Below are 15,882 nucleotides of genomic sequence, written 5' to 3'. Positions count from 1 at the left end.
TCTTGGACTGAGTAAGGACTGATTTCCTACATAATGAGAAGATACTGTGTTCTGTAGAAATGCAATTATTATGCAAAGCATGCCTACTTGTGTGCTAGTGTACAACTTTGAGCGTTTATCCTTTCTCTGTTACTCTTCTTGAAATCACTTTCAAGAATCCTAAAATGTTGCCAATATTGATACCTATTAACATCATATTTGTTTACTACATAAGTGTATTCGATCATACAAGGGAAAAACAAGGTGCTTGACCTTGCTGGGTACAGATACTGAAGGAGAAGCTTTTCATTTCCTGTGAAGCAATATTTCTGTACTTTCAGTATCCCCTGAAATGGATTTGGGCTGCCTCTTATAATTCTGAGTATTTGAGATGTTCTTAATAAAGCAATCTGTTGTGGCAAGTAAATAGTGAAAGGCTAAATTTCTGCTCCTATTCTATAAATGTGATATGATTGGGGCCTTAAGGAATCGTAGAGAGTGCTCCTGTTGTTGTGGTTGTTGTTGTTCAGTCACTAAGTCATGCCCAAGTCTTTGCATCCCCATGAACTGCAGCACGCCAGGCTTCTCTGTCTTTCACTGTCTCCCTGAGTTTGCTCAAACTCATGTCTATCGAGTCGGTGATCCCATCCAATCATTTCATCCTCTGTCATCCCCTTCTCCTCCTGCCTTCAATCTTTCCCTGCACCAGGGTCTTTTCCAATGAGTCAATTCTTTGTATCAGGTGGCCAAAGTATTGGAGCTTCATCTTCTGCATCAGTCCTTCCAATGAATATTCACAGTTGATTTCTTTTAGGATTGACTAGTTTGATCTCCTTGCTGTCCAAGGGACTCTCAAGAGTCTTCTCCTGAGCAGAGGCAAAGTGGCTTTAGAAGCCAATGACCTAGAAAGGCCAACAGACTTATTGAAAAAGCTTGCCAGTAGGGCGAGCTCTTAAAAGTAGGCCTACTTTCTCTCCTAGGGAATATTTCCATGACTTTGTTTTCTTTTCTTTTAAGAGGCATTACAGAACAGTGATTTCCTCTTTCCATGGAGCCATGAGTTTTTTCAGACTACACACCATCTTGTCATTAGAAATGCAGATCATGTACTGGACAGTTCAGGAATCCTATATCTAAATTAGAGTTTCCCCAAAAGTACATCATGAGACATGATGTGGTTGCAGGGTGTTGATTTGAGAGATAATTGTAATAAGAACATGAAACAAAGTAGAAAAAGTGAAGCAGAGAAAGGGCAAACCTTCTAAAAGAGTTTTAATGGGCAGGTTATCGCCATGGCCAACTGGGTGTCAAATCATTAGAGACTCTCTGAGGAACCATGTGAAACAAGTTTCTGAATTAATCTCTCAAAGGATAACAAGTGTGCATGTGTGTGTGTGTGCGCACACACGCATGCATGTGCTCAGTCATGTCTGACTCTTTGCAACCCCATGGACCGTAGCCCGTCAGGCATGGGATTTCCCATGCAAAAATACTAGAGTGGGTTGCCATTTTCTCCTCCAAGGGATCTTCTCAACCCAGAAACTGAACCCTCCTCTCTTGTGTCTCCTGCATTGTCAGGTGGATTCTTTACCACTGAGCCCCGTGGGAAGCTCCCTCAAAGGACAAAGTAAGTTTTAAGCTTCCAAGCAAGCAGACTGAGCAAGAACTCATGGCTCCAGAGAAAGCTCTTGGATAGAGAAACAGTGAGAACAGGCAACTTAAGTGGAAAGTGTCAGTGCACTGGTAACTGGTCATCGGAATTGCAGGTTCGTTTAAAAGTGGGCTGAGGGGAGAAGAGGCGGAGCATGTGCAGAATGTGTATGTGTTGAGACTGCATTGCTATAAACTGTATTTTCTTGAAAAAGAACCCTGGTCAGTCAACATTTCACAAAATTTTGGTCCATCAGCTGGTCCAAAATTCACTTTATTTTCTTTAGCACATCCAAAGAAAAATTCTGTGCACATATGTTTATAGGACTTCAGCTTATCACAGTTATTCTTATTATATCAGGACAAAAAAATTACATATTATTATTTCTTCTTTCCCCCATCCCTGAGTTTTCTGAGGACTAAAGGAGGAGAGATATTCCACGGAGCAGTTTGCTTCTATGAATATAGCCCACTGACAAAACAATTAAGGGATGATGAATTCAGATTGGATTTCATGCCACATTCCTTTATTGATGATAATAATACCCTTTGCTTCTTCACTAACTTATCCCATTTGCCCTTATGACAGACTTGGAATGTCAAATCAGTTATTACTGAGTTCATTTTACAACTGAAGAAACTTAGTTTCATTAAAAGCATGAGTTGTGCACTTGGAATATGCCAGACAATAGGTTAGACTTTCTTCCTCAGGATATTTCAACTTATCCTACTCAGAAACCTGGGGGTGTTATTGTCCTTATTTTACTAATAAAAGCCCTGATCAGGGACTGGCAAACTTTCCATGTGGCAGGGAAGTCTGGGAGTAAAAACCAATTGCCGGCACTTCAATTCCAGTGCTTATTCCCCTGTAACACTCGCCCTCTCTAAGTTGTCTCCAGGTTCCCCCAACATTCCTGGGCAGACATCTGCTCTTCTGCTCTTATATACTGCAGCCTCCATAGAACCTGGCATGACACCAAATTTATCCACTGGGTAAATTCCACACAATTATGACATGCTGGAGGTCTTTTTATCTGTGCTAACTTGACTTCCATTCAGATGTGGATTGATTTGATTAGCAGTTTCATGGGGTGACACCTATCAGTTGATTTGTGTCTCACGTGCTCTTCCACCTCCTTCTTCTGCCTTAGACCACATTTCACTTGCTTAGTTATGTCTGAAAATTAAACTTATTGACATAGGCTACAAGAGCATATGTGGATTCAGCCTTATTTGTCTCTGTAGCCTCATGTCACAGGACACTCTCCCTCATTCTCTCAGGTCTAGTCACATGCACCTCATGTCCATCTCTTATACTTGACATGCTTGGTCTTATTAGGGCAACTTTGCACATGCTATTTCCTCTACTAAGAACGTTTCTCCCATTTCACCATCATCAAGTAAATTCTGACTTATGCTTCAGATCTCAGCTCAAGCTAAAGACTCCTTGGGGACTCTTCACTAACTAATCTCAGCAAATCTTCCTGTTAGAGGCTCTAATAACACCATGTGTCTTTGTTGCTATTATCAGAGTTCTGAATGTATATATTTATGTGTGTTTATGTATGTGTGAAGATTTAATCATCTGTTTCTCACACCATCCTACATGCTCCATTACAGCAAAATCTTTTTGGACTCATGCATACCTCCCAGCAACTAGCCTAGGGCCTTGTGTGTGGCAGACACTCAATAAAGAAGTCTTAAGTAAAATCTATGAATCTAGGATGTGAATAATTTCTCTGAGTTGGACCTAGGGTGTTATTCTGAGTCCCACTCTTCCTTAATTGGGGAAATACAATCCCATCCCATTGCAGGGCGTGGGTTTTGAAATGCCTAAGGGTGGCTTCCCTGGTGGCTCAGAGGTTAAAGCATCTGCCTACAATGTGGGAGAAGGAAATGGCAACCCACTCCAGTATTCTTCCTGGAGAATTCCATGGACGGAGGAGCCTTGTGGGCTGCAGTCCATGGGGTCGCAAAGAGTCAGACATGACTGAGCGACTTCACTTTCTCTTTCACTTTCAAGGGTGTGTTCAGGTTATCACAATGATTAAGTGAGCTGCTAGGATTTGGTGGCAGGAGGAGGCAGAGATGCTAAGAATTGTCCAATGTATAGGACAGTCTAACCAAGGAATAACTGTTTCACTCAAAATGTCAGTAACACCCTGAAAAACACTGCAAGAAAGATAATGCATTTTAATAATAAGCCTCTAATCCAGAGGTTCCCAACCTCCAGGATCTAATGCCTGATGATCTGACGTGGAGCTGATGTAATATCAATAGAAATAAAATACACGATAAATGTGATGTGCTTGAGTCATCCCAAAACCATCCCCTACTACCCTGGTCCGTGGAAGAATTGCATGCCATGAAACTGGTCTCTGGTGCCAAAAAAGTTGGGGACTGCTGCTCGAATGTGTTTAAGTAATTGTTAACATGACTTTGTAGGTAGTGTAGAGATTCTAGGAATACATGTGTATGTGTGTGCATCTGTGTGTGCATAACCACCCTTTTTAGTTAATTTTGTGTCAATTACTAATTAGTTTATAGATTATTTTTCCAATTTGTGCCAGAAACAAGGGCCGTTGAGAGGCAGAGGAAATGGAGACAGGAAAACTGTCTGATGTACCAGAAATGTGAAACCTTGACATTGACCGGGGGGCCTAGTGTTAATCTACTTTATACAGCTGGTATTTTCCTTTGTATTTCCTATGTTCCTTCTTGCTTTTCTATTTCTGCCTGGCTTTTTATTTCTTCTCCAAGTTAAATCCCCAGTCTGACACATTCATGTGTTTACTTTCTTCCTTTTAGTTCAAATAGGAAATTGAGATTGGTTTTCAGGACTGTTTGTGTCCAGTGTCACAGTTAGCCTGTGGATGTAATAGAGAAGCTCAGTAAAGCCTCTTTCATTGTTTCTTTTATAACATGAGAATAGTCCAAATACCAGTGGTAAACCCTCTCTTTTCTGAGACTGAAAAACATGATTTCATGATACCTTTCCTGCATCAGGTGGCTGGAAAAACATGAGTCAGCAATGGAAGTTACTGTAACCTAATAGGAAAAAGTGCTCAATGGGGATTCCAGACATTGGGGAGCCCTCCCAACCAATTATGGGTAATTGAACCCCTTTGGGCTCTGGTTTACTCATTTTAAAAGAATGAGAAGACCAGATAAGAGGAGAGGAAGGAAAGAAGAGAAACAGATGTTATCTTAGATGCTAGGTAAGAAGATGCCTCCCATGTACAAAATTATAAATCATGCCTTTTTCCTTTGGAAGTGTGCAGAAGCTTATGCATTAGAATAGAACACCTAGTATGTGACTGGAACTTTTCAAGGAGTAAGATTCAACCCCCTGGAGGATAAATTCAAGAATAGTTTCAGAATTAGTAGGACTTCCCTGGTGGCTAAGTCAGTAAAGAGTCTGCCTACAATGCAGGAGTCTTGGCTTTAATCCCTGGGTTGGGAAGATCCCCTGGAGAAGGAAATGGCAACCCACTCCAGTATTCTTGCCTGGGAAATCCCATGAACAGAGGAGCCTGGCAGGCTACCCTCCATGAGGTCGCAAGAGTTGGACACAACTGAAGAGATTAAACCTATCTTCATTGGCAGTATCCATAGAAGTAACCACATAAATGGCTATGTGTTTGGGCTCTTTAGACAAAGGCATACTTTCATCCCAACTCTACCACTGTCTGGTCCTATAAACTGGACATGCACTTAACCACTGGAAGCCACTGTTTCCTAATTTTTTTAATGGGAATAATAATAGTACCTACTTTACAGTGCTATGATTATTAAATGAATGAATGCCACATGAAAGCATGTCTTAGCATGTGGTAAGTGCTCCATAAATTTCTGATTACTATAAGCAAGTTTAGCCCATCAAGAATAGAACAGTTTAATAAATACTTCTTTGTTTACCAGAATTCTCTCCCTGTATAACCCACCTCTTCCAGAATAACTGATGAATCCTTAGATGAACTAGCTGCTCACATGACTACTACCATGAAACATGTATTTTTAAATATATTACTTATTACTTCTTACAAATTTGCTTTCCCCCCTCAAAACTGCTACAGATAGATGGTTAAGATTTTAAAATTAGTCGTATTTATCTTGAAAATGACTAGATTTCCTGTTGGATCTATGGTGGCTTATAGACCCTCATATCAAGCACACTGATAATTTACTTTCAATATTCTTTTCAAAGACACAGAAGCATCAGTGCCTTAGCTGCTACTGACTTTTTGCCCCAGCCAGTCTATGTGTTTGTGAATAGCTAGGAAGTAGTTTCACCACAGGGTTGAGGGATGGGTTTATATTTGACTTCTCATTCATTGATACAATTAGCAGGGCAGACAGCTGCCAAAGGCACATTTTCTTTCTGTATTTGTCACAAAAATGTGATTATAACCTTATGCTCATAACTGTCACTAATTGTTGCATGGAGCTCATCTTTTCTCCTGGGAGTGAACCCCTAATGTGGAATAAGCCCTGTGAGATTTTGTTTAATACATCCATTCTCAGATTGGAATATTCTTGCATCATCCTACAAGATGATTCAGATTTTCAGTGTTGAGAGTGTTCTAATATTCAGATAATTATGTGTACATTGTTTTCTATCCTCTACTCCCTTAATTCATGATCTTTATTTATATTTCTTGGCCTCATTCATAGTTTTTTAATCCTGAAGATATGCTAACTGACTGCACTGTGGTGTTTCAACAGAGCTTGCCATCTTAGGCAAATCATTCTGATACTACCCCCATTTGGTTATATTTTGCTATAACATTTATTTCATAGGATTTTTTTAAATAAGTTTAATTTTGTTGTGACATAGGGGTAATTCTGTTAGGTGCCAGGATAATGCATTTGACAGTTTTAAATTGAATTGTTTCAATTAATAAATAAACTCATATTGTAGCCTCAGTGTTAGAACTCTTCAGAAATAGGTTGAAGTAAGAAAAATTATCTGATCCAAATAGTTAAGCAGCAAATGAGACATATGGAATAAAATTGGTGCTTATACTTTCTTTTAGGACTTTATTGTAATTTGAAACAATGCCTAAATCAAATCCCTTCTGATTATACAGTGGAAGTGAGAAATAGATTTAAGGGACTAGATCTGATAGACAGAATGCCTGATGAACTATAGATGGAGGTTCGTGACATTGTACAGGAGACAGGGAGCAAGACCATCCCCAAGAAAAAGAAATGCAAAAAAGCAAAATGACTGTCTGAAGAGGGCTTACAGATAGCTGTGAAAAGAAGAGAAGACAAAAGCAAAGAGAAAAGGAAAGATATATCCATTTGAATGCAGAGTTCCAAAGAAGAGCAAGGAGAGATAAGAAAGCCTTCCTCAGTGATCAGTGCAAAGAAATAGAAGAAAACAATAGAATGGGAGAGACTAGAGATCTCTACAAGAAAATTAGAGATACCAAGGGAACATTTCATGCAAAGATGGGCTGAAACAGTATGGACCTAATAGAAGCAGAAGATATTAAGAAGAGGTGGCAAGAATACACAGAAGAACTATACAAGAAAGATCTTCATGACCAAGATAATCACGATGGTGTGATCACTCACCTAGAGCCAGACATCCTGGTGTGTGAAGTCAAGTGGGCCTTGGAAAGCATCACTACGAACAAAGCTAGTGGAGGTGATGGAATTCCAGTTGAGCTATTCCAAATCCTGAAAGATGATGCTGTGGAAGTGCTGCGCTCAATATGCCAGCAAATTTGGAAAACTCAGCAGTGGCCACAGGACTGGAAAAAGTCAGTTTTCATTCCAATCCCAAAGAAAGGCAATGCCAAAGAATGTTCAAACTACTACTCAATTGCATTCATCTCACATGCTAGCAAAATGATGCTCAAAATTGTCCAAGCCAGGTTTCAAATGTGAACTTTTCATTCATTTCACGAACTTCACAGTTCATGAACCGTGAACTGTGAACTTTCAGATGTTCAAGCTGGATTTAGAAAAGGCAGAGAAACAAGAGATCAAATGGTTAACATCCGTTGGATCATCGAAAAAGCAAGAGAGTTCCAGAAAAACATCTACTTCTTCTTTATTGACTACGCCAAAGCCTTTGACTATGTGGGTCACAACAAACTGTGGAAAAGTCTTAAAGAGATGGGAATACCAGACCACCTGACCTGCCTCCTCAGAAATCTGTATGCAAGTCAAGAAGCAACAGTTAGAACTGGACATGGAACAACAGACTGGTTCCAGTTTGGGAAAGGAGTACACCAAAGCTGTATATTGTCACCATGCTTAGTTAACTTATATACAGAGTACATCATGTGAAATGCTGGGCTAGATGAATCACAAGCTGGAATTAAGATTGCCAGGAGAAATATCAATAACCTCAGATATGCAGATGACACCACCCTTATGGCAGAAAGTGAAGAACTAAAGTTCCTCTTGATGAAAGTGAAAGAGGAAAGTGAAAAAGTTGGCTTAAAGCTCAACATTCAGAAAACTAAGATCATGGCATCTGATCCCATCACTTCATGCAAAATAGGTGGGGAAACAATGAGAGACTTTATTTTTTGGGCTCCAAAATCATTGCAGATGATGACTTCAGCCATGAAATTAAAAGACACTTGGTCCTTGGAAGAAAAATTATGACCAACCTTGACAGCATATTAAAAAGCAGAGACATTACTTTGCCAACAAAGGTCCATCTAGTCAAGGCTATGATTTTTCCAGTACTCATATATAGATATGAGAATTGGACTATAAAGAAAGCTGAGCACCAAAAAATTGATGGTTTTGAACTGTTGTGTTGGAGAGGACTCTTGAGAGTCCCTTAGACTGCAAGGAGATCCAACCAGTCAATCCTAAAGGAAATCAGTCCCAAATATTCATTGGAAGGACTGATGCTGAAGCTGAATCTCCAATACTTTGGCCACCTGATGCAAAGAACTGATTCATTGGAAAAGACCCTGGTGCAGGGAAAGATTGAAGGCAGGTGGAGAAGGGGACGATGGAGGATGAGATGGTTGGATGGCCTCACCAACTCAACGGACATGAGTTTGAGCAAGCTCTGGGAGTTGGTGATGGGCAGGGAATTCTGGCGTGCTGCAGTCTATGGGGTCGCAGAGTCAGACACGACTGAGTGACTGAACTGATCCTCCCAACCAGATTGTAATTTGCATGCAGGTTCATAGAACATATTAATCCTCAGTATTTACCACAGTGCTGTGTCAATGAAGAACTCACAGTAAATGCTAGCCATGGCTGACAATTATATCAGACACCTCTTATATCTGCCTCAAATCCTATCAGCTCACCATATACTACTGGTGTAGTGACTGGTTCACCAGAGACTTCAGTCTGACAGGTGTAATCTGACTGTGCCTTGCCTCAGGCTGGCTTTTTGCTGTGGGGCTTCTCTCATGCCACAGCCAGTGAGTCAACCACAGGAAACTGCTCAGCACTCAAGAATACACCACCCAGAAAGCCTCGACCCACCAAACCACATTAAACAATGGGAAACAGAAGCCAAAGGATAATTTCCTTCTCTTTTCATCTTAAAGGAAAAAAAAAAAGAGGGTTCTGAGATGGAATTCATAATGTTTCTCAAGGCACATTAGGATCAAGTTCAAGTTATACTACTGGTGGCCAACTTTGATAATACCTCCCTGTATCAGCTTTCCTTCCTTTCCAGGATAAGGACCCTCATCTGTTGTTGAACCACCTTTCCATGAGATTATATTCTCAAATAAACTATTTGCACAAAGGCCTTTCTTTCAGATTCTGTTTTAAGGGAACCAGACTAAACGATTTGATGCTAGAGTGCAGTAATAATATTATTCACCTTGCTTCTAGAAGCATCTTACTTACGAAGACTTTAGCCTCCAGTGGTTTGGGGTAAAGTGCAGGTGAAAGGTGAAAGGTTGGGCATGTGGGAGGGAGGAGGGAGGAGGGTTCAGGATGGGGAACACATGTATACCTGTGGCGGATTCATTTTGATATTTGGCAAAACTAATACAATTATGTAAAGTTTAAAAAATAAAATAAAAAAAATAAAAAAAATAAAATTATATATAAAAAAGAAGAAAAAAAAAAGAAAGTATGGGAGCAAACGATAGTTATAATGATATGATGAAGGTAAATGAATAATGCTATATTTAGAATGGATAACCAGCAAGGACCTACTGTATAGGGCAGGGAACTCTGCTCAATGTTATGTGCAGCCTGGATGGGAGGAGAGTTTTGGGAAGACTGGACACACACATATGTATGGCTGAGTCCCTTTGCTGTTCACCTGAAACTGTTACATTGTTATTGGTACACCCCAATACAAAATAAAGTTTTTTTAATGTATTACTTCAGATATATGTTTGTGTTTTTTTTGGATGTGGCAAATTTTATTGTTTTTTATCATTTATTTATTATTATTATTATTTTTTACTTTACAATATTGTATTGGTTTTGCCATACATCAGCATGAATCCGCCACGGGTGTATATGGAATTTAGAAAGATGGTAACGATAACCCTGTATGTGAGAGAGCAAAAGAGACACAGAAATATGTTTTTAAAAATGGCAGGATAAGGTCAGCCAAACAGCAGCTCAAGAAACTGAAAGCCCTATGGAAACTTGTCCCTATGGAAGCAAATAAGGAGACCTGAATCTCCTGCAGCTTCTGAGAAAACTATGCTAGAAACCAGACCCAAGAACTAATTTTAAAGAAGGCAGAGATGCAGTGAAAATTAAAAGTACAGTCTTGACAGGTATCCTATATAAGAGTCAGTGCTCTGAGAAGAAGTGAGTGTGATTGTGGGACTTGGGTGGACACATATGGATGGAACAGCCTTAGAATATCGAACCCCAGATTCCACTAAAGCTTTCCAGCTGGTAGGCTTACCCTGCTATTTGCTGAAAGAGAGAACTTTCTGTTGCTTGGATACACTGAAAAGACCTTATCTGAGGCATGTTACTGAAATATGATGTCTGTCTTTCTCAAAAACTGCGCTACCATTCTCATACTTCAAGAGTAGGAACCAAGGTTAGGTTGTAGCCCAGCCCAGGTGTAGAAACACGGTGTCTGTTGTGTAAGCAAATAACTTACCTCTGAAGGAATTGCAGGACCAGGTAATTTGTATTGTCAGGGACCAGGGGATCTCATGTGGGGGTGAATAATAAGGGTATTGGACCAGGGGATCATTGAACTCCAACCACTCACCTGTGATTTGAGGTTCAAAATATTAGCACAGATGTCTGTTTTCTTGAATTTTGCTCTCATATACTCTGGGGTGGCTCTTGGAAATTTTGTCATAATAATGGCCTGCAATAAATGAGGTAGTGATGTCAGGCACCTGAGCATCATAGTGAGGAAGGCAACAGAAGAATTAAGGAGGTGGAATATTAGAACTGATTTCTTTTGCGAGACTAGTGAACCCATTACTTGACTATGTTCCACAGAAGGGCCATGGGACTGTTCCTTCATTAAAGCAATAAGAAATGTCCTGGCAATAAGCAGTGACATCATTAAGATGCTCAGTGGTATCCCATGAATACCCATTGATATCAATCCCAGGATTGATAGAAGGAGATACTGCCATGGAAATGGGCTTCCTAATACCCATGGGGAAAAGAGGAGGATTCTGGGATGCAGAGGCCAATAGCAACACTCAACCTACAGAAGAAAGGTGATCTTTGTCTCCAACTTGGATATTGGGGAACTCCAGAACAAGACAGTGATAAAGGTAAAAACCAATTCACTTTATTGTGTTATTAATGATTTCCTTTCTGGCCAATGCAATAAAAAGCTACTTGATATTTACCTATTCCTTTGTGCTTGCAAGTTTGAATTCACTGAAGATTTTATAATTTAGAAAAGCCTATGTATTTTTTTTTTTTTTTTTTTTTTTTTGCTCAGGCAGGCAAGTGGGAGTTCCCAGGTGCTAAAATAAGAAAAGCTTTTCTCTGGAAGTGGGAATCTTTAGTGTTTCTCCCTCCTGTACAGGGTTGCCTTATTCCTTCAGTGCAGCTGCATTCATCTCTCTAATACCTGTACCCTCCCAGGAACTCTCTCCTACCAGTATATAACTTTGTTTGGAATGTACTTTGAGGATTTTATCCTCAGACTAGCACTGCTTTTTTTGTTGTTGCTGAAAATTCTTTTCTATTAAAGTATAGTTGCTATGCAATAATATGTAAGTTACAGATGTACAATGTATTGTGCACTTACTGCACAATATTTAAAGATTATACACCGTTTATAGTTATTATAAAGTATTGGCTACATTCCCCATGTTGTACAATATATCCTTGTAGCTTATTTTATACCTAATAGTTTGTATGTCCTGATCCCCTTCTATCTTACCCCTCCTCCATTCCTTCTCTGCTAGTTTGTTCTCTATGTCTGTGAGCCTGCTTCTTTTTGTTATAGTCACTAGTTTGTTGTATTTTTTAGATTCCACATATGAGTGATGTCATACAGTATTTGTCTTTCTCTGTCTGACTTATTTCACTTAGCATAATGCCCTCCAAGTCCATCCATGCTGTTGCAAGTGGAGAGATTTCATTCTTTTTTATGACTGAGTATTATTCCTTTGTATATACATGCCACTTCATCTTTATTCATTCATCTGTTGATGGACAATTAGGTTGCTTCCATATCTTGGCTATTGTAAATAATGCTGCTATGAATGTTGAAGTGCATTTTGAGAAACCTCCATACTGTTTTCCACAGTGACTACACCAATTTACATTCCCACCAATAAGGCAAGAGGGTCCCCCTTTCTCCACGTCCTCACTAAGATTTGTTATTTGTGTTCTTTTTAATGATAGGCACCCTGACAGGTATAGGTTATATCTCATTGTGGTTTTGATTTGCATTTTCCTGATGATTAGCAATGTTGAGCATCTTTTCATGTGACTGTTGGCAATGTGCATTTCCTCTTTGAAATAATCCATTTAGTACTTCTGCTCAATTTTTAATTGGATCATTTCTTTTTTGGTGTTGAATTATATGAGCTGTTTGCATATATTGGATATTAACACCTTACTGGTCATGTCATTTGCAAATGTTTTCTCCCATTCATTACGTTGTCTTTTCATTTTGTCCATGCTTCCTTTTGATGTGCAAAAACTTTGAAGTTTATTTAGGTCCATTGGTTTAATTTTGCTTTTATCTTCTTTGCATTAGGAGACAGATCCAAAAAAATATTACTGCAATTTATATAAAAGAGTGTTCTTCTTATATTTTCCTCTAGGAGTTCTATAGTATCCAATCTTACATTTAGGTCTGTAATCCATGTTGAGTTTAGTTTTGTATACGGTGTTAGAGAATGTTTTAGTTTCATTCTTTTACATGTAGCTGTTCAGTTTTCCTAACACCACTTGTTGAAGGGACTGTCTTTTCTCAATTGTGTACTCTTGCCTTCTTTGTCATAGATTACTTGACCATAAGTATGGGTTTATTTCTGGCCTTTCTACCCTGTTCCATTGATCAATGTGTCTGGTTTTGTGCAAGTACCATACTGTTTTGTTTACTGTACTTTGTCATATAGTCTGAAGTCAGGAAATATGATTCCTCTAGCTCTGTTCTTCTTTCTCAAAACTATTTTGCCTATTCAAGGTCTTCTGTGTTTCCATACAAATTTTAAAATCATTTGTTCTAGTTCTGTGAAAACTACCAGTGATACTTTGAGAGAGATTGCATTGAATCTGAAGATTGACTTGAATAGTATGTTCATTTAACAGTGTTCTTCCAATCTAGGAAAACAGTATCTTTTTCCATCTGTTTGTGTCATGTTCAGTTTCTTTCATCAGTGTCCTATAGTTTCCCTGGTACTGGTCTTTTGCCGCCTAAGGTTTATTCCTAGGTATTTAATTCTTTTTGATGTGATGGTAAATGGAATTGTTTCCTTATGTTATCTTCCTGATACTTGGTAGTTAGATCTACAAACAGTAACAGTTTTAGTTCTTCCTTTACAATTTGATCCCTTTTAATTTTTTTTTTTATTGCTATGGCTAGAATTTCCAAAATCATTTTAAATAAAAGTGTTGAAAATGGGCATCCTTGTCTTGTTCCTGATATTAGAGGAAATGCTTTTGGCTTTTCACTGCTGAGTATGATGTTAGCTATAGGTTTGTCATATATGGCGTTTATTATGTTATGTTTCCTCTGTGTCTACTTTCTAGAGAGTTTTTATCATAGGTAGGTGTTGAATTTTGTCAAAAGCCTTTTCTGTATCTATTGGGATGACTGTATGGTTTTTATTCTTCAGTTTGTTACTGTGCTGTATCACATTGATTGATTTGTGAATATTGAAAAATCCTTGCATCCCTAGGATAAATTGCACTTGATCATGTTATATGATCCTTTTAATATATAGTTAGATTTGGTTTGCTATTATTTTGTTGAGGATTTGTGCATTCAGATTCATCAGTGATATTGGCCTGTAATTTTCTTTTCTTGTGATATCTTTTTCTGATTTTGGTATCAGGGTGATGCTGGTCTCATAAAATGAGTTTGGAAGTGTTCCACCCCTGCAATTCTTTGGAATAATTTGAGAAGAATAGGTGTTAAATCTTCTCTGAGTGTTTGGTAGAATTCACCAATAGAACCATCTGGTCTTTTGTTTGTTGGGAGTTTTAAAATTACTGATTGGATTTCATTACCAGTAATTGATTTGTTCATATTTTATCTTTCTTCCTGGTTTAGTCTTTGGAAAGTGTACCTTTCTAAGAATCTGTACATGTCTTCTGGGGTTTCCACTGTATTGGTATTTAGTTGTTCATAATAGTTTCTTATGATCCTTTTTATTTCTGTCATGTTTGTTGTAACTTCTTTTTATTTCTGATTTTATTAATTTGGGTCCTCTACTTTTTTTTCTTGATGATTCTGGTTAAAGTTTTATCAATTTAGTTCACCTTTTAAAAGGTGCTACGTAGTTTCATTTGTATTTTGCAATATTTTACCATTAATGAAGCCTTTTTTCTGGTTTCTTCTCCCTGCTCTCATTTTTATGAATTGTACCCACTTTACTTTTGATTATTCCATGCACTTAAGTAATGTCTTTCAGCTTTTAGATGAATTTATTTGCAATAGTCATAACTGAATATAAAATAAACAGATTATTTATTTCTTTTAATGTACTCACTTTAAATCTGTTCTTTATCTGAGATTCTTTTGCCAATTTAGAAGGTGAAAGTATATAGAGAAATTGATTAAGTCTTAATGACTCTTACTTAATTCCTCAGACTAGAAAGTAGCTCAGTAAATGATTCATGATGGAACTTGCTTTATCATTAGAAATGCTCTTCAGCTATTCTCAATAAAGTACTTTTATGAATCACCTAATAGGTATCCAGCACAATGTTAAATAAGAAAGAGCTTTAATCCTTAAGACTGTTTATGATTTTGCAAAGATACCTCCCAAGATTTAAGGACAGATTTGATTTCTGAAAAAAATTTAGTTCCATGCATTTGGCTCCACAAAAGTGCTTAACAGTCTTTCCCCTGGCCTTCGATAAGTCTATAAGAAGACTTTCAATACAACCCAAAATATAAGAGTAAATAAGGTAATGTAGGTGGAACAGTGGTAAAGAATCAGCCTGCCAATGCAAAAAATACAAAGATGAGGGTTCGATCCCTGGGTGGGGAGGATCCCCTGGAGGAGGAAATGGCACCCCACTCCAGTAGTCTTGCCTGGAGAATCCCATGGACAGAGGAGCCTGACGGGCCACAGTCCACGGGGTCGCAAAGAGTCAGACACGACTGAGCACTGAGCACACATGCACAGTGGCAGGCCTAGCCCTGAGCAAGTTGAGGAGGGGGTCAAGTGTATCTTTATTTCACCTCCCTTTTCTTTTCCTCTTTCTGTATCTTTCAGCTTCTGAGATCCCTGCTATCTGCCAAAAGCCTGTTCAGTATCTCATTACAGACCAGTCACCTTTTCACTAAGGCTTTGTACTATAATGAGTCTGTGTTAGGGCCTTTGTGCCAGGGGATCCTGAAAATGATGAGGCTTTTAAACCCCAAAGCCATGCTTCTCTAATGCAGGGTGTGGAGGGAGGGATTTCAGGCATTGCAGCAAATCACATTTTTAAGGAAATAAGGCATTTTGTGTTCCAAGATTTGCCAAACACATTTTATAGCTAGAGTCAAAAGATTTCTAAAATCACTTCTTCATAAAACTTTCTTTGACCCACAAAACTTAAAAGTATGGCAAAACTAATACAATTATGTAAAGTTTAAAAATAAAATAAAATTAAAAAATAAATAAATAAATAAAA

General features: G+C 38.4%; 1 long non-coding RNA gene across 1 annotated transcript in view; it reads left to right on the top strand.

Moving 5' to 3' along the window:
* The first annotated feature begins 1,570 nt into the window (after positions 1–1,570).
* Positions 1,571–15,882, top strand: part of LOC123332046 — a 65,544-nt gene continuing 51,232 nt past the window's right edge. Inside the window, exon 1 of the long non-coding RNA XR_006548893.1 lies at positions 1,571–1,745. This is a non-coding gene — a long non-coding RNA (uncharacterized LOC123332046). The remainder of the gene's footprint in view (positions 1,746–15,882) is intronic.

Source organism: Bubalus bubalis, chromosome X, assembly GCF_019923935.1.
Source record: "Bubalus bubalis isolate 160015118507 breed Murrah chromosome X, NDDB_SH_1, whole genome shotgun sequence".
NCBI classification, from domain to species: domain Eukaryota; kingdom Metazoa; phylum Chordata; class Mammalia; order Artiodactyla; family Bovidae; genus Bubalus; species Bubalus bubalis.
This window is presented reverse-complemented; position numbering and strand designations above follow the sequence as displayed.